The sequence below is a fragment of the Canis lupus genome, chromosome 12 (assembly GCF_048164855.1).
Source record: "Canis lupus baileyi chromosome 12, mCanLup2.hap1, whole genome shotgun sequence".
Taxonomy (NCBI): Eukaryota; Metazoa; Chordata; class Mammalia; order Carnivora; family Canidae; genus Canis; species Canis lupus.
In genome coordinates this window covers 59,078,182-59,101,832 of record NC_132849.1, presented here as the reverse complement: position 1 = coordinate 59,101,832, position 23,651 = coordinate 59,078,182, and the positions used below count along the sequence as shown (strand labels likewise).

Below are 23,651 nucleotides of genomic sequence, written 5' to 3'. Positions count from 1 at the left end.
TTGTCATGCTGCAGAAGATAACTGAAGTAATTCCTTAATAAAAGTTTAGCATGTACAACTAATAGTAATTTAAAATAAAATACCTCAATCAGGTAGGGCTTATTTGAGAAATGCAGGTATGATTCACTATAAAAGGACTAGTAATATCTATCATCACAGTGATGAGTCAAAGGGAAAAGGTTATAATTAATACAGAGAATGCCATTTAATAAAATTTAATATTACCATGTAAGAATTAGAACTCTCAGCAAACTAAGAGAAAAGGATCCTTTCTTAATGAATATATATTAAAAAAAATCTGTCAAAATACTCAATATTTTGTCAGCCCTGAGACACTACTAATTTGTGGGGGAAAGCATACGACAGTTTCTGAAGTGGGAAAGAAGCAGTGTATGTGTTAGTATAGATGAACTTTATTTTAGACTTATTTTGAAAATTCAAATAACATAAAGTCTACTCTTCTCATTTTAATCCCTAAATTTAATATTGGAACCCCTATCAAAATCCTAACAATACTTTTTGGTGGAACTTGACCAGCTGACTTTCAAGGTCTTCTGGAAAACTAAACAAACATTTGATGAGGAGGACTTGCCCAACCCCAGCAGATAAAAGAACACATCAGAGTGATTTATAATGTAGTATTGTTTCATAAACAGATCAAAAGATTAACCAAACAGAGAGGAAAGTTAAAAAAAAAAAAGACTCATCCAACTGGAAGTTTTTGTTTATTTTAAAGCTGGCATATGAAATTAGTGGGAGAAGGATGAGGTAAATGAGATAAAAAACTTAGCTCTCATTTCAGAAATAAAAATAGTTTCCTGGTTTGCACTACACATACACATACAAAAATCCAGATTATGAACAGATCTTAATGTTAAAAATAGGACAACAAAAAGTACCAAAATAAAATACAAAGGAATATCCTCAAAATCTTGGCATGGAAAAATCTTCCTAAGCATGACAAAAATCAAAAATGCCATGAAGATGATATCTGACAAATATTTACTATATAAACACTGGTAATTTCTATAGGAGAGATAACAGAACATTAAATAAGCAACAGAAATTGTTTACTATGTATAGTAGTTTACTATCTTTAATTTAAAAATCCCACAAATCAACAAAGGATTAAGAAATCAAGTGAAAATGGGTGAGAATGTGAATGAGTAAATAATAGAGTTAAAAAAATTATAAAGTCAGTCCATTTAGAAAAATAAATGGCTCAGCTGGAGAAGAGGATGACTCTTGACCTCGGGGTCATGGGTTTGAGCCCCACCTTGGGTGTAGAGATTACTAAAAAAACATAAACTTAAGAAAATGAAATGAGATTCAAGATAAGGAACAATCAGGAAATCTTAATAATTATAATCCAGAAGAGCACATTAGAGGCTCCTGGGTGGCTTCGTCGGTTAAGCGTCTGACTCATGGTTTCAGCTCAGGTCATGATCTCAGGGTCATGAGACTGAACCCTGTGTTGGACTCCATGTTGGGGATGGAATCTGCTTGGGATTTTCTCTCTCCCCCTCTGCCTCACCAAGTGCTATACATACATATATAAATACATAAATACATAAATAAATAAAATGATAATATTTGTCCAGTATCAAAAGTTTAAAAATAGGCAATATCCAGTTTGGGTAGGGAAAACAGGCATTCTCAAATGCAGTTGGTGGGGATGAAATTTTAACCAGTCCTTATTTTGGTGAGTGATTTTTGCAGTATACATCAGGATTTGTACATACTCTGCCAATTTCGCTTTCTGGACTCTCCTAAAAAAACAAAAATACTTACATATATTTACAAGGATCTATACATACTCACTAAAGCACTGTATTTTAATGATAAACAAAAAACCAACTAAATGTCTCCAATATGATATTAAGTAAAATAAATGGAAATAATAAAATAAATAGAAAGCCCCACTATAGAATTCAGTAATAGTGAATAAAGAGACATCTATAAGTACATACAAAATCAATTAAGCAGAAAAAGTGAACTAAAGAATCATCCCACCTTAGGTACTAAAAACCCCTACACAGATGTATCTATCTATCTACACACACTTGTGTTTATATAAACATATACTGATACATCATGGAAAAAGTTCTAGATAAAACTGTAGTAGACACTCTAGGCTGACTCATTCCATGTGCATTTCTGTCTCCATTGTCCCCTGCTTTCCTCTATCACAGAGGCAAAAAGTCTAATAAATACTCAATGCCCAGGTGCTCTTGCAACTAGAGGTGGCATGACACACGGATCTTGCCTGGGAGATGGATGCGGAAGTCTGCGGAGGTTTCCGGAAAAGATTTAGATCTGTGCTGTCCAATATGGTCTCCGCTGGCAAGAGTGTTCTAGGTCTGGGTCATACCAGCTCATGAAAGCTGTTGGTTTAAGAATTTTTGTAAACTGGTTGTTAAACATAGCCATTATTAAAAATTAAATGTGAACAAAAGGTAAATAAATAGTATTACAAACGCATTAAATATTCAAAACTCACCACTTCTCAGTTCCTTCTTATCATCTGTTTTCTGTGTTCTTGATGCTATTCACATATCCTGCATCTGCACGATGGAAATACCCTATAATGGCGAGCTCCTGAGCATTTCTTCCCAACCCCCACTCAGGGACTTCAAGTCAATCACTCCAAAGCTACTGTGGTAGAAGCATTTACACTATAAAAACCAGAAATCACTATAAGCCTCCCTGATCATTTAAACTAAGGATCAACACACTAAAGGCTGTAGACCAAACTTCACTCCCTGCCTGGTTTTGTAAGTATCATTTTATTTGGCCACATCCAAGCTCATTTGTTTATGTGTGTCTGTGGCTGCTTTGGCCTTACAACAGCAGAGCTGAATGGTTGCAATAGCAACTGTAATGATCCTCAAGGCCTAAAATATTTATGGGGCAGTTTACTGACCTGAATGAGAATTAAAATGATGAACAAAACGATGGAGGGGGGAATAAAGAAGAAAATGCTAGTAATGCACGTTAAACTTTTAAAAGGGTGTCATAACTATCTAGAGCCACTGTACTGTGAACAAGAAAGAAAGAGGAAATAGTCTTCCATTCTGTAAAACCTCTTACTGAGGCAGCAAAGAAGCTGCTCACACATAAACAGATGGGTGAAGTTCCAACATACGTCTTCCTTGTCTGATTTTCATCTTACTCATTAACATAAACAGAAATATCAACCAACAAACCAACATTCATAATAGAACTCCATTTGTTTGTCAATGATATAAGCAACTTCTTTACTGAACTGAACGGTTACCACACATTTATTTGTAGTCTGAGATTTTGTCAAATCATGGTTGAAGTACAACCCCAGGTGAGCTGTAAGAGTTCGGCAAAAATCAATGAAAGCTTTCTGTAAGAATCAACTGGCTCTGTGGAATTTACAATGAAGAGTATTGTCTATTTTATTATTATTTTTAAATTATGTACTATATATCCACTATATTAGTAAAATTTATGATAAAGTTACATATGTATATGTATGCATCATGCTTCTCCAGAAAGCCTGTTTAGTTGCCAACATTTCCCAGGGTACCACCGACTAGCCACATGTCATTAGGGAGCACTTGAAATGTGACTAGTCTAAATTGAGATGTGCCATAGCTGTAAAACACACACTGCTTTTTGAAGACTTCACAAAGAATTTAAGATATATCATTAATGATTTTTACACTGACTATATCTTGAAATGATAATATTTTGGGCATATTGAATAAAATATATTCTTTTTTTTCCTCTTTAAACTGCAAGTATTGGAAAATTCAGAATTACATCTGTGGCTCACAATGTATTTCTAATGTATAGTGCTAGACAGTTTTCCTGAAAACAAAAAAGGGGATAGACAGCTGGTGTGGCTTTTCACTTTTGAATTCTTTCTGCCCAGAAAACAGATGTAATGGTTGTTGTAGCAACCATCTTGCATCCCTGAGGTGGCAAACAGGCTAAGATAGCACAAAAGAACAAGAGAAGAATCCTGCTTCTTTAATGACACAATGAGCTGCTACACTGGCTCTGAACAACCTAACCCAGAATGAATTTGCAGGTGGTGGATTTTTTCCCCTATTATCTGCAACCAAAATGCATTTCGAACTGATGGCAAAGCACATTAAACTTCTGTTATTTTCTTCTGCATTCGATTGCAGGGCAAAGTGATGGGGCAAGCCTCTGACTTTTCACACACACATCAGCAGAGGAAAGCAGACATACGAGCCAATGTGTATGTGTGTGGTATTATCATAAGAGCTATGCTCACAGTATGAGTTTCACTGAATGCCTTCACACAGAAAAATATACATGCAAATCAACTCCAGACAGAACTGACCTAGATGTAAATAATGGCCCCATCCTTTTAATGATTCCTACCTGTGACAATACAAGAGTCACTTATAAAAGGTAGACACAGGGATCCTGACGACTCTAACTCAATCAACTATGATTTTGTCCTCATTGCCACTGACTGGTTTATGGGGAGGCATGAGGCTGAGGTCTGGACAATGAAACTTGACACAGAGCTTCTGGAAAGACTTTTCTCCTTCTTGAAGTATGACCCTTGCTATTGTCGTGCCTGTAAATACGGCAGCCACCGTTAGCTTAAAAAGAAGCTAGCCTATGGACAAAGTCAATACACTAGGATGGCAAAATAAAGTAGAACAAAAAGTAGAGCTTCTTTATGCCCTCATTAAGACCAAGTTGCTGAATTAACCAAAATGAGCTGCCTTGCCTCATGACTTCTTGCTTTGAGAGGTAAATCTTTCTATACTGTTCACACCACTATGCCATCACGAGCTGGGATTTCTGCTCTTTGCAGCCAAAAGCGCCATGATGTAATTATTACTCATAACAAAATTAAAGCAACAGCATTTGAAGAGTTCTAGAACAGAACATTTTCTTATTTGTTGAAATATAAATGTTGAATTACTGCTTCATTTCAAAGAGAGAAATCACATCTAAAATATTTATTCATTTAGAGACAGCTACAGAGTAGAGACTGTTCTGGAAAAAACAGAGAGCTCAGGGATTATGGGATTAATGAACCAGAAATGCTGAGGGAAAATGAAAAAGAATTCTTCCCAAATAAGGAAAACAGGTAACATCACCCAAAGGTTCAAGATCCTAATGGCAGTAAATACAAAATTGAACGAATGAATAATTGCTTTACTGTGCTTAAATCAAATTAAACTGTTTGCTTTCCAAGGTGCATGAGCCCAGATGACCTTGGTTGTCACTCAGCTTTAGGAAAGGCCTGCACGTCTGTATTCTAACTTACTGCTTTCTTATTTTGCCTCTCCCTCTGTCTATATTTTCCCAGACTCTGTTTGTTTATACTTAGGTCTTGAAATCAGGTATTTATACTTAGTTTTGAAACTTCGAAACTTTGCTCTTTCAAACACATACTATTGGCTAATCTGTAGTCTTTGTATGTCTATGTAATATTTGAAACAACTTTAAAAATACATGGAACACTATAAAACAAAAAAGCATAAAAGCATATAGGGTCTTGGAGAGTATACACAGAGGGGAAGGCAAAATAAAGTCAAGTCAGTATTCTACTGTGTACAGCCTCTGAAAGGTTACTCACATGGATCAATAAGCAGAATAGAGTCCAGAAGCCAAGTCACACATACAGATGAGCTGCAAGCTAATACAGAAAAGATGGTATCTGCAATGAACAATGCTGAGACAAATTGATATACGTATAGAAAATAAAGTTAATTTCAACCTTTAACTCATAACCTACACAAAAAAATAGCTCAGAATGGATCAAGTCATCTAAGCCTAAACTATAAAACTTCTAAAATAAAATGTTTGTAATCTTAGGGCAGATGAAGATTTCTTAGAAAAGACACAAAAAGCTCTAAACTATAAGAAATTGTTAAACCGACTTCATCAAAATTTCAAAGTTCTGTTCCTCAAAAATCACCACTAAGGTACACTTATCATGATGAGCACTGAGCAATGTACAGAAGTGTTGAATCACTATATTGTACACCTCAAACTCCTATAACAACACTGTACGTCAACCACACTGGAATTAAAATTAAAACTTAATTTTAAAAATACCCACTAGGGAAATGAAAAGTCAAGTCACAGATGAGGAAATACTCATAATTCATAAAATTGACCACAGATATATCCAAATATAAAAAGAAGGAATTATAACAATAAAGTTTTGAGTCAGAAGATTTGAACAGATATGTACAAAAAGAAGGTGCCCAACTGGTCAATTAGCACAAGAAAAAAATGCCTGATATCATTAATCATGAGAAATCTAAGTTAAAATCATAGTGAGATACCAGTAAACACTCATTAGAATGACTAAAATAGAAAAGAATGATAAGACCAAGTGTTGTTTAGAATGTAAAGCAACAGGTACCCTCATACTTCACCAGTGGGAATGAAAATTCATATAACCACTTTGGAAAAGTTTGGCCGTTTCTTATACGTTTACCCTAGGTCCCAAAAATTCTTCTCCTGCTACACACATCCAGGAGAGACAAAAACATATATTCATCAAAGACTTGTACGAAAATGTTTTAGAAGTTTTATTCATAATAGCCTCCATTTTGAAACAACCCAAATGTCCATTAATACACAGATGAAAAGATACATAAGTTATTCTATGCAATGGAAAGCCACTCAGCAATAAAAGGAACAATCTGTTGATAAACACAATGACATGGATGAATTTTAAAACATTAAGCTGCGTTAAAAGAGAGGGGGGCCAGACACAATAGATTACATACTGCAGAGTTCCATTTATACAAAACTCTAAAACCAGCAAAACTAACTTTAGTGACACAAAGCAGATCACTGGCTGCAGGAGCCAGAGCCGGACTGATGACACAGGGAAAGGAAGAAACTTCTGGGGATGAGTAAAAATGTTCTCTATCTTGATTTGGGTGGTGGTTACACGGTTTATGCATTTGTCCCATGACTATACTGGAACTGAACTGGTGGTTTTGTTTTTGGTGAATTATACCTAATGTTGATTACAACTTATTTTGGAAACAAACACATTTTATACACTCTTCCTTGCATATTCTTTCTCATCCTGAGGCCTCAGGTTTTTTTTTTTTTTTAAGATTTTATTTATTTATTCATGAGACACAGAAAGAGAGAGAGAGAGAGAGACAGGCAGACAGAGACACAGGCAGAGGGAGCAGACTCCATGCAGGGAGCCTGACATGGGACTCGATCCTGGGTCCCCAGGATCACACCCTGGACTAAAGGTGGCACTAAACCGCTGAGCCACCCAGGCTGTCCCAAGGTTTGGTTTTCTTCTCCAGTTACACTGATTTCCTGGAGGATGTCACCCTGCCCCATGATTTTACATACCCATGGTATACTAACAGCTCCCAGGTTCTCAATCTCCAGCCTAGATATCCCTCCTAATCTCCAAACTCAAACAACCAACAAGCTACTTAACATCACTAGGTGTAGCCTAGTAAGTAAACATCTGAAACTAGAAATCCCAATCCCACCAAAATCACCTTTGCCCTAGTTTTTTCCATCCTAGTAAACGGTATCATCTCTCATGCAGTGGCTTTGCCCCAAAAACTAGTCCTTTTTGATGTATTTTTGGGACTCCCATCCCCACATTCCAGATCTCCAAATCCATCTTCATACTGCATATCATTATGACTCATATCCACACCCAAATCTATCTACAAAATATCATTGGACTGAGTAATTCCCACTGGGAGCAGGTCTGGGCCTGCTCTAACAGCATCCTGCCTCCTCTTCCCTCCCCCAATCCCTCCTTGGTCTGTTGTAAACACAGCATCCAGAGTGCTCAACACTCCCCAGCAGTTACCCAGCATACCCAGAACAAATCCAAGTTTCTTCAAGAATGTTTGTTAACCTGGGATCTAATTTAAAAAACAAAACTCATCTTTGGTTCTACTGAATGAATGATACACATTTACAGAGATTTTTAATTACAATCAAGGAATTAGAATTCTTGAAGACTGATAACATTAGGACATTACTGAGCTCAGAGAAGCCTGGCAACACTCCAAGCACCCATCACATGTGTGCACAGGCAGATCATGGAAATTCCAGCAATTCAGGGGAAGGACAAGTTAGTTACCATCAGTGTTGTCTAAAGTTGGTCATAATTTTCAATTGGTGCTATTTTCGTTATTAATTAATTTGGGGAAATAGGGCTCCATTTCATTTTTAAAATAATTTTGTTCTTGTATAATTGTTTCTAAACCATTGGTTCCGGGATCCCTGGGTGGCGCAGCGGTTTGGCGCCTGCCTTTGGCCTAGGGCGCGATCCTGGAGACCCAGGATCGATTCCCACATCGGGCTCCCGGTGCATGGAGCCTGCTTCTCCCTCTGCCTGTGTCTCTGCCTCTCCTTCTCTCTCTGTGACTATCATAAATAAATAAAAATTAAAAAATATATATTTAAAAAAATTTTTTTAAAAATAAAAAAATAAAAAAAATAAACCATTGGTTCCTCTATTTGATTCCTCTCCCTCTGTCTCCTTGGCACTGTGGGGTGAAAACATGAAGCTGACAGCGGTAAACTCAGGTTAAAACTGCTAGTGGGTCACAAAAGCCTTTAAGTCAAGGATCGAGTTTTGGTATCTCCAAACCTTACCTCTACTTGCTGGCATACGATCCTGAAGCCCATATGTTATCTCATAATTTTGAAAAGAGACTTCACTCACTCGAAACAAACACCTGTAAGTAAATAATTCTCCAAAGCCTATCAAATCCACTTCTCTCAAAATCTATCCCCAAATTTCTATCCACAATTACACACTTCCACTTCCAGAATGGATCACTTCAAATTAAATAACTACAATTCACCCAAACTAACTAGCCTTTTTATTTTTTATCTAGTTAAACAGCAATAAACAGAAGCCAAGGGATGCCTGGGTGGCTCAGCGGTTGAGCATCTGCCTTCGGCCCAGGGCATAATCCTAGAGTCACGGGATCGAGTCCCACATCAGGCTCCCTGCATGGTGCCTGTTTATCTCTCTGCCTGTGTCTCTGCTTCTCTCTCTGTGTGTGCGTCTCTCATGAATAAATAAATAAAACCTTAAAAAAAAAAAAGGAAATTTAAAAAAAACACATAAGCCGAGAACTGAAAAATACTGGTGGAGGGCATTAGATTTAACTCTAAAGATGGCACTAATGAGCAATACAGACTGAAAGTGTTCAGTAGCAGAGACGTGGAAAGATCACTGCTTAAAAATTATTAATGTTTTCTATTCTAAAAATTTATGATTAACCAAGTTTGTCCATTTTTACTCAGCAGTTTTGATGTGGAAGAAGACCCAAAGAATTATTTTTCTATGTGATGCCATCTGAAAGTGCCATAGCCATTGCATGCTATTATTCTCAAGTCAACATCACAAAGGGAGCTCACCTCTTCTTTCGTCCTTACTGATATCAAAGTCATATCTGCACAGAGTTTCAAAGTCAAAGGGTTCGGCATGGCTCATCATGACAGAGCCGTGTCCAGGCCCATACACCCACCCACTCTCCCTGACTGATCCCTGGACGGCAGGACAGCCAGGCCCCTCCACAGCACCATCCTCTGCAAGTGCTTCTGGCTTCAGCTCTTCTGACACCTTCATCTCAATACCTCTGGTAGTTTACTACCATTTCAGTGGAGTTTCAGGTAAATAAATGTGTGTTTAATCTGCTACATATGACTCAAAAGTTCATTTTATTTATCTTTAAAGATTTTATTTATTTATTCATGAGAGACACAGAGAGAGAGAGGCAGAGACAAAGGCAGAGAGAGAAGCAGGCTCCACGCAGGGAGCCCAACGTGGGACCCAATCCCGGGTCTCCAGGATCATGCCCTGGGCCGAAGGCAGCACTAAACCACTGAGCCACCGGGGCTGCCCCAAAATTTCATTTTAAAACCACTATCAAAACACTGAGTTTCTAAAATCTTTTCAATAATTTCTTGAATTTTACTCTAATAATCTAGAATTTCTAGTTATAAATTTAATGGAATTTTAATAAATGTGATACTGTTCTTTTTTTCTTTTTTCTTTTTTTTTTACTCTGTATGCAGTAACACATACTAAGATATACTGTTTCTGCTGCGGTATTACAATGAACAGTTTAATTTAGCCTCAGAAAACCAATAGGTGATAAATCAACTAGCCATGTGGTCTCTCTAAGAACCAAGTTTGAAAGCTCCTTCCACTATTACCACATTTATAAACATACCCTCTTAAAGATACACAATAGCCATTCTTCACATTTTAAGGTCACATGTCTCATCCTTTCCTAGCCTTTTATGGTGGAATAGAAAGAACAGAAAGATACAACTTCTCCAGTTCAAGAACCTACCATCAAGTCAGAGATGCTGTCACAATGTCTGATAGCCAATCATGAGTAACAATGCTGGGTTTTGTAGCATTAGCTCTAGATGCCAGTTGCTCCCATCTCAATATATCCATGGTGCTCCATTTAGAAGAGCTTTACCACACTTTGTAAAAACTGGTTTCTCAGCTCCACGTCCTTCATGACGCTGAGCTCCTCCGAGGACCTCAGACATCTGACTCTGAGTGCCTAGCACTGAGCATGACAAAGAAGACATTCTCTTCAGTTCTGTTGTCTGGGACATGTGCATGTGAGGGAATGGTACTCAGAAGATGAATGTGGGTACTACAAAATTAGTGTGAAAAGATCACCACACTAATCGTGTGGACGGAATGGAAGGCTCCCCCCAGGATAACAATGTTGATGTAGGCCCCAAACCCAGAACAAGAGAGACATAGAAGATGGCGCTTCCCAGCTAAGGTGAATGTGCAGAGCCAAGAGTCAGTATATCATCATGCCATGGCTAGAATGACATCTATCCAGCAAAAACTGGGAAAAACAACAGGAAATAAGCTTAGTTGGTAAAACAAGGTTCAAAATATTCTGAAGGGCATGAATTTCTTGAATATGAGTATTTTGGGTATTCTCCTGCAGGCATTCAAAGGTTTTTGAGCAAAGAAGTAATAGGATGAAATAGTTACTTGGAGAATAATAAAGACTAATCGATGTATATGATGGATTATAAGAAAAAAGACATCTGGAAGTCACAAGAACAGTTAAACAGCTGGAGAAAAGTAATCCCTGGCTAAGAGAATGTGGAAGAAAGTACTAAGGATTTCCAAGGAAAAGTAAAAAGAACTGCAACTTTTTATAACATGCTGCCTATAGAAAGTGAGAAGAAAGTTCAAGTATTTAAATTAAGGGGTCTCAAGAAAACACAGAAGTTGATTCTGGAGTAAAGAAAAGACCCAGGTTGGGGGCACCTGGGTGGCTAAGTTGGTGAAGAGTCTGCATTCAGCTCAGATCATGATCCTGAGAACCTGGGATCGAGTCCCCCATCGGACTCCCTGCTTAGCAGGGAGTCTGCTTCTCCCTCTCCCCCTCCTCCCTGCTTGTGCTCTCTCTAATAAATAAAATCTCAAAATCTCAAAAAAAAAAAAAAAAAGAATGACCTCAATTGGAACGCTGGCTTGGCCTCTTACTGGCTGTGACTTGAGAAAAGTTGCTTGCACAAAGCCTCAGCCTTCTCTTATTTTTAGCAATTTTCCTCCTGGAAGATTTCATCTAAGGCTCAGAAGCCTTTACCCGACGACCAGGCTCGTCTGCTGGGCACCCAGCACAGCCACCAGAGTCCGTTCAGCAGAGCCAGCACCTCGTGCGCACACCCTACTCCCAGCCCCCCGACGGCTCCGGCCTCCAGAGGCCCACTCCGCCTTTGCTTCGTGCCCCATAGCCAACCCTCGACCCAACCCTTCGTACTGCCTCTATAATCTCCCCCTACCCATCCGCCACTCTCCACGGCCCCCTCCTGGTCTGCTGCTACCATCAGTCTGGCCTGGCTCCCTGGTCCCTGTGACCGGCGCTCCCGCTCCATGCTCCCGGCAACCATCCCATCCACGCAGCACTGGGAGCCGGAGCCTGACAAAGTACGTCCCTGCCCAAGGTGCCCGGGGGTTCCCACCGTACTTACAACTGCAACTGGCCCAGCCTGCCTCTCTGACTTCATCTTCTAGCACCAGCGACCTTGCTCACCAGGCCCCCCAAAGACTGGGCCTCTTTCCGGTCTCTGACTACACCCGACACTCCGCAGGACCAGGGGGCTCCCTCCTGTCCCCGGGCTCCCCCTCTGGGTCTGTGATCTGCTGGCTCATGTGCATCAACTCTCTCCAAAGACACCCAAGTTATTTCCTTCATCTCTCTCTGAAATAGCTCCTGTGTTGCTGACCCACCTGCGGTCTGCCTCCCCCCTTTACGGTAACTCCGGGATGGCAGGCGTGGCACCGGTCTTCATCTAGAACAGACTATGGCATAAAGCAGGTGCTCGGGTATCTGAGGACTTGTTGACTATAGCCTCAATTGGGTTCTCTTTGCATTGAGCTGTAAAAGTTCTTTACATATTCTGGATGAAGTCCTGAAGCACATCTATGCTTTACAAATACCCTCTCCTAGCATCTTGCCTTGTTATTGTTTTAAAAGTGTCTTTTGAAGAGAAAAAGGTTTTCATTCTGAGGAAGTACAGTCAATTTTTTGTGGGGGCCATTCTTTGAGTGTCACATAAAAGAAGACTTTGCCTAACCCAAAGTCATAAAGAGCTCTTATATTTTCACATTTTATAGTTTAAGGTGCCACGTTTAGGTCTCTGATACATTCTGAGTAACTTTTTATGGATGGGGTGAGGGACGGTCTACATTCAGTTCTTCACATATTCGGCTGTCCCAGCACCATCTATTGTAAAGATCCTTTCCCAACCTAATGACCAAGGCACTTTTGCTGAAAATTAACTGACCATACATAAAGGGTTTGTTTCTAGACTCTTGATTTTGTTTCAGTGATATAGGTGCCCATCCCTACACCATTATCACAGCACCTTGATCATTCTACCATAGTGTACAACCAACTTTGTTGTTCTTTTTTAAGAAATTTTTTTGTTATTCAAGATCCTTTGTAATTTCGCATAAATTTTATGATTGGCCTGTCAATTTCTATTTAAAATGCTTTATGAAATTTTTGTGAGAGATTGCATTAAATTTATAGATCAGTTTGGGGAGTACTGCCATCTTAACAATATTAGCCTTCCAACCCAACCTCATATTCCCAGAGGAATATGAAATACCTCTCCATTTAATAATTTTTTAAAGTAAGCTCCACACCCAACGTGGGGCCTGAACTCAAAACCCCAAGATCAAGAGTTGGCAGAGCCAACCAGGCAGCCCCGTTTAATCCCTTTTAATTTCTCTCAGAGATGTTTTTAAGTACAGTTGCAGATCTTTTGTTAGATTTATTCTGGAGTATTTGATTCCTTTTGATACTACTATGAATGGAATTAATTGCTTTTGTACTTTCATTTTCGGACTATCTGGAATATATAGAAATATAATTGATTTTGTCTACTCCTCTTGTATCCCTGCAGCTTTATTTCTGCAGTCTTTTATAGCCACTCTAGCACTTGTTTGGTTACTGTTTGCAAGATACATCTTATCTATTCTTACTTTTAGGCTCTTTGTGTCTTCTAAACAATGTGTCTTGCAGATAGCATATGATTAGGTGTTATTTTTTTTAATCCTGTCTGCCTTTTGAGTCACATTTACTGTAATTACTGATTACAGTAATTAGATTTATATCTGCCATTTTGTTATTTGTCTCCGGTCTTTTCTGTTCCTCCTTTACTGCCTCATTTTGTGTGTGTGTGTGTGTTGTTTTTTTTTAAAGGTTTAGTAGCATACTGGTTTAATTCCTATGTTGATTTTTTTCACTATACATTTTTTAGTTATTTTCTCAGTGATTACTCTAGGGATCTCACAGTATGCATCTTAGCAGACTCTCTTTCAGATTAATGGTGACTTACTTAACTCTGACAAAATACAGCAAGTCTGCTCCAGTATAGCTCCATTTCCTCCCTTGTCCTCTATATGACTATTATTACATATGTGGCATCTATATATGCTATAATCCTAATAACACAGTGTTGTAATTGTTGCTCCGTGTAGCCCTTTAGATAAATTAAGAAAATGTATATGTATGGCATCTTTTATATTCACCGCCCGTATTTACCATTTCTGGGGCTCTTCACTGCTTCCTGTGGATTCCAGTTACTGCCTCTCATATTACCTTTCAACTCAGACAACGTCCTTTAGAATTTCTTGTAAGACAGGTCTTTGTGTATTGGGAATGTCTTTATTTCACCTTCATTTTTGAAGGATAATCTTGCTGGCTATAGAACTCAGGGTTGAGAATTTTTCTTTCAGCATTGAGAGCATTGTCATTCTACTTCCTTTCAGCCTCCAATGTTTCCAGTAAGAACTGGACTGGTCCTCCTGCTGCTTTCCAGGTGTCCTCATTCTCAGTCTTTTAACAGTGTGACTACACAGTATTTTAGTGAAGATCTGTTTGTTTAGCCTACTTGGGGTTTTCTGAGCTTCTTGGGTATGCAGATTAATGTTTTTCATCAAGTTTGGGAAGCTGATGGACATTATTTCTTCAAATGCTTTTCCTCTTTTTTTTTTTTTTTAAGATTTTTATTTATCCATGAGAGACACACAGAGAGAGAGAGAGAGAGAGGGGCAGAGACACAGGCAGAGGAAGAAGCAGGCTCCACACAGAGAGCCCAATGCAGGACTCGATCCCAGGACTCCATGATCACGCCCTAGGCCGAAGGCAGGCACTAGACTACTGAGCCACCCAGGGATCCCCTGCTTTTCCTCTTTCCACTCTCCTTTGGGAACACTGACTATGCACATGTTGATATGTGTGATGTTGTCCGGTAGGACTCTGAAGCTGCTTGCTTTTCTTCACTATGTTTTATGTCTTCTTCTACGGATGGGCTAATATCTATTGATCCACCTCTAAGTTTACTGATCCTTTCTTTGGCCATCACAAATCACCAGGTAGCACATCTAGTATATTTTTTACTTCAGTTATTAACTTTTCAACTCTAGAAATTTCATTTGGTTCTTCTGAATAGTTTCTAATTATTTTCGTGATAGCCCCTGCTTATTGACTCATGGTCATTGTATCTTTTATTTCTTTGAACATATTTATAATCGCTGCTTCGAAGTCTTTAGAAAATTCAACATCTATTTAGAGGCAGTTTCAGTGGACTGCCTTTTCCCCATTTGTCCTAATTTTTTGTTTAAAACTGGACATAGTAAATGATATAGTAACTTAATTTTTATTTATTTTTATTTTTTTTAATTTTTTTTAAATTTTTTATTGGTGTTCAATTTACTAACATACAGAATAACCCCCAGTGCCCGTCACCCATTCACTCCCACCCCCCGCCCTCCTCCCCTTCTACCACCCCTAGTTCGTTTCCCAAAGTTAGCAGTCTTTACGTTCTGTCTCCCTTTCTGATATTTCCCACACATTTCTTCTCCCTTCCCTTCTATTCCCTTTCACTATTATTTATATTCCCCAAATGAATGAGACCATATAATGTTTGTCCTTCTCCGACTGACTTACTTCACTCAGCATAATACCCTCCAGTTCCATCCACGTTGAAGCAAATGGTGGGTATTTGTCATTTCTAATAGCTGAGTAATATTCCATTGTATACATAAACCACATCTTCTTTATCCATTCATCTTTTGTTGGACACCGAGGCTCCTTCCACAGTTTGGCTATCGTGGCCATTGCTGCTATAAACATTGGGGTGCAGGTGTCCCGGCGTTTCACTGAATCTGTATCTTTGGGGTAAATCCCCAATAGTGCAATTGCTGGGTCGTAGGGCAGGTCTATTTTTAACTCTTTGAGGAACCTCCACACAGTTTTCCAGAGGGGCTGCACCAGTTCACATTCCCACCAACAGTGTAAGAGGGCTCCCTTATTTTTATTTCTTGGGCATTATTGTTGTGCTATTTTTGTTTTTTAGCTTGGACTTAATCCACTGAACCTTTCTCACTCATGGTATGTAGCAGCTGATGTCTCTGCTCAGTTTTTAAATACTTGGGTTTTATTTTTTAGTCTCACTCTAGGGGCCATCCCGTGTCTGCAAAGCTCAGTGGTCAGCTAGGCTTAGTCAGAGCTTGTGTTCAAACACCTTCAGCCAGTAAGGCACTTCCCGTCTGCCTGTATATCTGCATGTGGCTTAGAGAACTCATTCACAGTCCAGCATTTGTCAGGTCTGTCCCAGCTTGTAGTTGCCCCCGCCCCAGGCCCTCTTGGTCCTCCCCTGGGCATGGATGCAGCCTCCAGGCAGCCAGTGTTGCATGGAAATGTTCTCAAATCCCTTCACAGTTTCCTTATGTCCAGTATCTCCCCATTCAATGCATGTCCCACCTCTGCAGGAGAGCAGAGCTGGAGGCAGCCTCTGTTAGCCACTACATGTTCTCTGCCCTGCACTCCAAACCAGGTCAGCTGCCTTTGGTATGAAAGCTTCTGTTTCCATGGCCAGCCCTGCAGCTGCAGTTGCTCTGCCAAAGAGTAACGAGTTGAGATATTCCCAGAAAACGCCACCACAGATTCCCACTATTCTTACACCAAGTTTAGCAGTTTCTTTTAATGAATAAGTGCTTCTCAAAATGTTGTTTGCTTCTGGTCAATTTCCAGAGCCTTAAAATGGTTTTGACAAGTTTTTCCAGTTTTATAGCTGTTTTGGTGGGGGAAAAAATTTTGTCAACCTCTTTTTTTTCTCAATAGCTCAATATCCATCAATTAGGATAGGTTTGGTAGGCTAGCATAGAAATGTTGTATGTGTGAGATGTAAATTAAACTTCTAATATAGACCCAGAAATTAAGAAACTTACCTATACCAACTAAAGTCTTGATGGCAAGAGGAGATTGCCAGACCTCTCTAGGAAGAGTGAACTATGTTTATCAATGGGAAATCATCTTTCTATTTACTACTCTAACAGAAGAATTTTAAAACACTAGAAAACCACCTGCTTTACCAGCAAAAGGCAGTCATGCCACCTTCACACAAGATTCAGAGGTCCCTCATCTTGTTCGCAGTCACTTTAGGATGCTGTTGTCCTCCTCTGTAGAGTAAAGGAACCATCTTTACAGATCCCCACTTTAAGGCTTCTCCCCGAGTACAGAATTCAGTGTTTGGTGACCAGAACATACTCTTGATTCCTTCCTAGAGACATGCAGGTAATCTTATGTTCCTTATGAAAAGCCCACTGTGGCTGGGAAGCCTGGGCTTGCTGGGAGATCTACCCTGCCTTGCTGACCAGGTGTTCTCTCGGCCGGAACAAAGAGACCTCACTGAGTTACAAATATAATAAAAGTCATGAGGGATTTCGTGTGTTCTTTCACAAAGCCTTATTCATGAAAAAAATGGAAAGGAGCTTAGCTGCATTCACTAGACCAGACACAATAGTGACACTGATATACGAAGTCACTCAATTCTTTCCTGTTCTCACTTTGTTTACAGATGACTGAAACGAACCAAACTACCCAGCTACTGTTCAGCTTTAAAAAAAAAAAAAAAAAAAAATCCAACTTTTGCTCTCTCACCTGTTCAGTAACATAATGAAGTCACTTGACTGTTCTTCTCAAAGTTGACTCAAATATCCAAATAAAAATTGGGTTTGGGCTGTTAGCATTAAACAAGATTATTTTATCTTTCAACATAGACACTTTTATAGTTTACACTGAGATTTAAGATCTTTGGATTCTAGTTCAAAATACTATCTGATTAGTGGTCTCTCCTAGTAAGCCAATAAATATGCATAAATGTAAAGCTTTTAACTGCATCAAGAACTACATCTGACAGTGTAATGAGAGATCTTGGGAGCAACTGAGAAAGACAATTATCCACAAAAAGCACATCCAGATTTCAGCCTGTTCTCACTGCTAATAAAACCAGGACTCTAAAAAAAAAAAAAAAAAAAAAAAAAAGGATGTTTGGAAAAGGCTTCACATCACCCCTATCAGTTCTCAATTTAAGGATCCTGGGCCTCTACCAGCCAGGAGATTAGGAACCTTTCACTCTGTCTCTCAGGGGCTGCATCTTAATACAGGGTCCTGACCTCCCTCCCCACCCACACAAAAGACCACTCATCTTTCTTCTATTATACTTCAGGGTAAAAAATATGTATAGGGGGAACGTGGGGGGAAAAAGTGATTCATTAATTCTTCAAAGCTCTTTTTTAAAATAACAATTTGGTACTTCATTTTTTTTCCCAAATATTTTTATTCATTTGAGAGAGAGAGAGTAAGAGTGAGAGAGGGTGGGATACCTGGGTGGCTCAGTAGTTGGGCGTCTGTCTTTGGCCCAGAGCATGATCCCTGGATCCGGGATCGAGTCCCACATCAGGCTCTTGTCTCTGCCTCTGTCTCTCATTTTGTCTTTCATAAATAAATAAAAATCTTAAAAAAATTAAAAATAAATTTAAAAAGAGGGAGAGAAGGAGAGGGAGAGGGAGAAGAGGCTCCCCCTGGAGCAGGGAGCTTGACATGGAACTCGCTCCCAGGACCTTAAGATCATGACCTGAGCCAAAGGCAGACGCTTCACTAGCTGAGCCACCAGGAGCCCCTAATTCTTCAAAGCTCTTAAAAACAAAAGACTGCCAATTACAGTTTTTCATAATCCACATTTTATCTCATAATACCAAAGATGTAAGAAGTGGGAACAGGAAGACACCACCAGAGCTGAGCAAAAGCTGAGCTGGTCAGCTTCATACCAACTTCTCAGAAGTTGGGACCCAGAAGGAGAGGAATGTACTTCAGTCAGCCCTCTGGTTGCAGCTGCGAGAAAATGGTCAGCTCGTGAGCAGAGGCCATCCAGCTGTGTTCTAATCACTAGTGCTGTCGGGCGAGATTCTGAGGACACAAAATCAAACGCAGCTCAGCCCCTGTGCTCTCGGGTTCCAAGTCCCGTATGGGAAGTGAGCGCAATCCGGCCAGCACACACCTGGCACTGGCCCCGCACCATCCAAGTGGCTCTGCCTACTGTTTCTCCCTGAATCGGGCACTCACGTATTTTCCCATTTTAGCATCTTTGAAATCAAGAACGCTCTCCCAACTGACAGCAACTACTCCTCAGTAGTGGTAGAAAAAAAATAACGGCACGTCTTACAATCTGTGGCACCCTACATTTAATGAAATACAGTATCCCTCATCTTCGCCACAGTCTTAGGAAGTAGAAATTATTACTCCTCTTGTACAAACGAGGAAACTGAGGAGAGAGAGAGGCTAAGCAACTCAGGGTGACCAAGCTGCTAAGCAGGTGCACAGGGTGGGGGGTGCTGCAGGGGGATCCTGCAGCCAGGATCCCAGCCAGCCGCCTTGTCCTTGTCCTGTACAAGTGAACATGTACAGCACAGCGCCCCGTGTGACATCCGGGGGCCTACAGGCAGGGAGGAGCGGAGGGGAGGGCCTGGGCCCACGGTCACGCCCTGTGAGGCCGACAGGACCGCACGCTGGGATGGGGGCTCCCCGCGGACACAGAGGCACCAGGCCTGGCGCAGCCGGAGCGAGGGCGGCAGTCAGGGCGGGGCAGAGCTCCAGGGCCAGGCCGGGGTTCAGGGGACCGGCGGGGCGGCGGAGGGCGGCAGCGGACCGGGCCTGCAGAGCAGGAGTGGCCCCGAGGCCTGGGGGGGGACCCGGGGGAGGGCTCGCTACGCGGCAGGCGCGGCTACAGGCCTCACAGGTGTCTCCTCTCCGAAACACCCCGAGAGGAGACGGAGCACCCGGAGCCCCGGGACGGCAGGACGCTCTGCTCCCGGGTGGGCCTCGGCTGCTCGGCGGGACGAGGCCAGAGCGCGGTGGGCGAGGAAGAAGGAGCTGACGCAAGGGGCGCTCGGTCCCCCGGGTCGGCCGGCGTGGAAGGAGCGGCCGAGGGAAGGGGGCCTGCTCGGCGGGGCTCGCTCCCTCCTCCTCCTCGTCCTCTCCTCCTCCTCCTCCTCCTCCTCCTCCTCCTCTTCCCTGCTACTCCTTCTAACACCTCACCCTGCATCTTGAAGGATTCTCCAAGGATTAGCTTGATCTCCATCCCACAACTCTGAATCATGAACTTCCACGGTCTGCTGAGCGTGAGGAGATGGAGATGAGGTGAATGGACTTGATGGTCACTCAGATTTGGGCTGGTCTTTGAATGGAATGGGACACGGAACTGAAAACCATCAGGGAAAATAATTTGCAAGGAAACTAAAGACTCAAGTGAACTAAGGAATCGTGAGTGCCCAGTAGCCCCACGTGGCTCTCTCTAACACGGGCCTGCCCGTCCACCCACGACTGGACGTTTGCCCGGCGGCGTATGGAACGATGCAGAGGTTGTGAGAAAGGCTGAGAGAAACAGAGAGCGAAGGTCAGAAGAGCCCGCCCGGGAGGCCCGGGGACGGTGGAGTGGACACGGCGTTCCTCCAGCATGTGTCTGGGCTCCGGATGCCCGTGTCTCGTGGTTCCACAGTCCACCAGGCGGGCGGCCCGGGGTGTGTGGATCCGGGGGCCAAGGGGCAGGCAAGCACAGAGGCAGGAGGCTGCGCTCTCCGCGGCTTCCAGAACTTACAGATTTCAGCAGCAGAGCGGCACCAGACGAGTGGACAGCAAGAGCACAAGTGTAAGGGACACGGGCGAGGAGCTCGGACGGCTTCGAGGACGGAGGCTGGGTGAGAGCTCCACGAGCCCATGCGAGAGGCCTGAAGGGATTCTACGGCGGCTGCTCTCCGATCTTTTGGGCTCAGGATCCTTCACCCACTTAAAAATTATTGAGGAAACCAAAAGAAGCATAACCCACATCAACAAGAGCCACCAATCTTCACCACAGAATAAAACTGAGAATTTAAAAAATACTGAATTCAAAAATGACGATAAACCAATGTCATGCCAATACAGGCAACACTTTTAGGGAAAATATATTTTCTTTTTTTAAAAAAATATATTTTCTAAATATATTTTCCAAAAAGATAAACGAGAAGAATGGCGGTGTTCTAACGTCTGAAGTCACAAATGCTCTACTGCAACGTCCCATAGCGCGGAGCCTCCGGAGGAAGCCCCACCGCCTACCCGAGAGAATGAAAATGAAAAAGGCAAATAATGTCTAAATGTCATTAAGAAGATAGTTTTGACCTTTCTATACCCTAGGACGATCTCAGGGACTCCCAGGGGTCTCTGGACCACACTCCACAAACTACTGGTCTAGACAGAGGAGGACAGACAGTGGTGACTCAGAGATGAAGAAGAGCAGCCAAATAAACCCCAAGATGGAAAAAGCATTAGGGGGAGGGGAGAGAACGGCTGCCTCACGCCAGCAGACATACAAATTAAATCAGATGTCAAATTCTGTTGGCACTCTTTTTGTTTCATTGTTTGGTGGAGGTGGAGGGGTGCGATAGATCAGAACCATGACCTCATTCCTCTAAATTCTGGTATAACCTCCCTTTATTCCCAAGAGCTGACAATTACTGCCATAGAAAACATATTGCTAATTAAAGGTATGTTCTGTTAGGTACTGGGGGGTAAGAAAAATGATTTACTTACAGAAGCCATCAAATGAAGCACAGGGAAATTACGAAACTAACCCCACAGGGGTGCCTGGGGGGCACGAGGTCAGTTCTGACTCTTGGTTTGGGCTCAGGTTGTGAGAACAAGCCCTGCATTGGGCTGTGTGCTCAGCATGGAGTCGGCTTGAGAGTCTCTCTCCCTCTCCCTCTGCCCCTCCCACTCATGCATGTGTGTGTATATTCTCTCTCTCTCTCTCTCCTCTCTCTCTAATAAATAAATCTCAAAAAAAAAAAAACCCAAGAATTAGAAATAGAAGCTTTAGTTTCCCAATACAGTGTTCAAACTAAGATTAAATTACATGACTTGCAGACACACCAATTAACAATGAAGGAAAAGAACCCTGAAATAAAAGGATGGGACACTGATCGTTTCCCATAGAAAATCCACACATTGATACAGTGAGGGAGGAGCAGAGTTCAGCGGCCAGGTGCATGGGTTTCAAACTCTGAGCCTGCTTCAGACCAGCTGTATAGACCTGGGGCAGGTGTGTGGCTCTGAGTCTCTGTTCTCTCAATGAAGCTGAGAGAACGGTCTTCTAGCCAGGGTGGTCCTGAGGACCGTATGGGAATTCACTTCAGCATTTAATGTGTATCTGACATAGAATCTGGATTTAATAAATGTTAGCTATTAATAGTAATTTAGCTATTACCAGTAATTTTTTAATGATTAATGTTCTGTTGTCCTTCAGGGATTTTACCCTATTCACTTAACTTTTATCCTTCTCTTTCATTGGATTTTTCTTTTTTTTTTTTAAGATTTTATTTATTTATTCATGAGAGACACACAGAGAGGCAGAGACACAGGCAGCGGGAGAAGCAGGCTCCCTGTGAGAACCCCAATGCAGGACCCGATCCCAGGACCCTGGGAATCACACCCTGAGTTAAGGCTCAACCCACTGAACCACCCAGGTGCCCCCTGGATTTTATTTGCAATCCTTTAAGTCTGTTTTCTAAACAGTTTAATGCTCTCATGTTTAAGAAAAAAGGTTCTGCATAGTAATCTAAGTGATAGCTCTCTAATCAGTTTTAAAAGGAAACTGTTCCAACAACCTGAGTTCCATACAAGATTTTCCAAAACTCTGAAAGGCAAATAGCGCGAAGACCATCCTGATACTGTCTTCTTCCCAAGACAAGTCATGCTAAGGGCACATCCTTTGTAATACCCACAAGGTTAATTTTGGGTCAGAAAAAGATATGTAATGCCATCTCTTTCTTCATTAAGTTTAAGCAAAAGCTCAGTTTTCACAGTGAAAAACAGACGCTGGGCTCACTTGCTGTCATACACTTTCACCAAAATGACTGGCCATTTTCTGGGTCAAAAGGTAGGTCCTCTATTACCCTCCATCTTTCCATAACTGTTGTAAATGTGAATTATTTAATAAGCTAGCAACAAATAGGAGAAGGTCAGTACTTTTTTCCTTACATAAATTAATTTATCTGAAAATATTTTTAAATTCTATTTTTTGTCAACTACATTAAAACAGCATTTTAGAATCTGTATTTATTATGCATTTTGATAAACATTGACCTAAGGTATAGCACTTATAAAAGTCTGAACAAGTATAAAGAATGGGAGAGGTTTTAGAGATTAAAATCACTGTTATCTGGATACTTATTTAAAGCTTAGAGCCTTTTAAAAAGACCCCAACATTTCATTCTACTGGAGGAAGACTAAGAAAAAGCCAGTCATGACACAATGTCTCAACCATGCTTGTTATGCTTCCAAAAAACAACTAGAGTTTGTATGCTGTCTGGTAAACAGTGAAAATCTTTTGTTTCTCCAACTAAAAACAACAACAGAAATCTTGAAAGGAATGTTGGTAAATAACCTAACACACACGAATTTCACGGACTTCCAGGCCTGACAGTTACTAGCTTTGTGACTGTGTTCCAGTGAACTGACCTCTGGTACCTCAGTTTCCTGGTCTTTATATAAGGAACACCTCCTCAGCAGGCCTGTGTAGACAGTTAATAGGGATATTTGTAAAAAGCCCTCCACAGAGTGACTGGGACCTAGAAGTCACTCCATCATTCAAATGCCAAAGTCCAATTGGTAAAAAAAAAAAAAAAAAAAAAAGAAAGAAAGTCCAATTGCTCCCTCATAGGTCATACTGTTTCTTACACTGTGAAGACAAAACTCACACATGTGCACGTAGTTGCATAGCAGTACACC

At 41.1% G+C, this 23,651-nt stretch overlaps 1 protein-coding gene across 8 annotated transcripts in view; it reads right to left on the bottom strand.

Moving 5' to 3' along the window:
* The window catches only part of MBOAT2 (membrane bound glycerophospholipid O-acyltransferase 2), a 122,875-nt gene that overhangs the window by 37,188 nt on the left and 62,036 nt on the right, over positions 1 to 23,651 (bottom strand). Inside the window, exon 1 of one of the 8 annotated variants that reach the window (XM_072771170.1) lies at positions 2,267 to 2,384. The exons of the other annotated variants lie outside the window; for them this stretch is intronic. The gene's annotated coding sequence lies outside the window, so the exon portion shown is untranslated. Of the gene's footprint in view, positions 1 to 2,266; positions 2,385 to 23,651 lie in introns of those variants that run through there. 8 annotated transcript variants of the gene reach the window in all.